We start from the raw sequence: 1,123 nt of genomic DNA, 5'->3' as shown, positions 1-1,123 counted from the left end.
TATATATGGTTTCTGAGGAGTGACTAGTGAGTTTGAGCCACCAGCCCTGTGGTTCAAACTGACCTATGGTCCAGCACTTATCCTATAGCACCACACCATATCTATCTGTCTATCTATCTATCTATCTATCTATCTATCTATCTATCTATCTATCTATCTATCTGTCTGTCTGTCTGTCTGTCTGTCTATCTATCTATCATCTATCTATCTATCTATCTATCTATCTATCTATCTATCTATCTATCTATCTATCTAAACACTGGTTTGGCTTCTCTACAGAATCCAGCCTAACACTGGTATTTACCTTTCCTGCAAACCTAACTATGAATGTGAATATGATAGAGAATATAGCAGGAAAAATGATGAAAATTTCTTAGATGTTATCAAACATCTTAAGGCAATGAGTTGCTGTGTCTAGGGTCTCAGGACCATAGTCTCAGGGGACACCATGATCAATTGACATAACCCAGTCCACAAAGACCCTACTTTGTTCTACACCCTACTTTGGTGAGTAGTGTCTGGGATCTTAAAAGCTCATGATCTAGGGGTCAGCTGTTGGTCTATCCTTGTACAGAAGAAAGAAGAATGATGAGAATTGAAGATCTTTGAAATCAATTAATCCAATGGAATAATGGAACATGTAAACATCAGTTTCCATGACTCTGAGACCAGAAGAATTAGATCGTGTTCTACTACCACTGCCAATTGGTCTGAAAGGGATCACATTAGAATGTAGAGGATAGTGTAGAAGAAAATGTGAAACAAAACTCAAAATTAGTAAAAAATAAAAGAATGGGCTTACTGGTAAGAAAGAGACTGGAGGAACCAGAGACTGTGGCCCTTGATCACCCTTCAGGTTTTGTTGTTGTCAGGTGCCTTCGAGTTGGAACCAACTCATAGCAACCCCACGTGCAGCAAAATGAAACAATGTCTGATCTTGGGCCAACCTAACTACTGCTGCCACACTTGATGCCATCAATGATGCCACCTGGCCGATCCATCTCGGTGGGGGTCTTCCTCTTTTTATCTGACCCTCCGTCTTACCCAGTATGAGACATCCTTCTCCAGTGACTGTTCCCTCCTGACAATATGTCCAAAGTATGAGAGACGAAGTTTAGCCATC

This window comes from Chrysochloris asiatica, unplaced genomic scaffold, assembly GCF_000296735.1.
Source record: "Chrysochloris asiatica unplaced genomic scaffold, ChrAsi1.0 scaffold00354, whole genome shotgun sequence".
NCBI lineage: Eukaryota > Metazoa > Chordata > Mammalia > Afrosoricida > Chrysochloridae > Chrysochloris > Chrysochloris asiatica.
The sequence above is the reverse complement of the archived record's forward strand: the minus strand, read 5'-3'. Positions refer to the sequence as shown.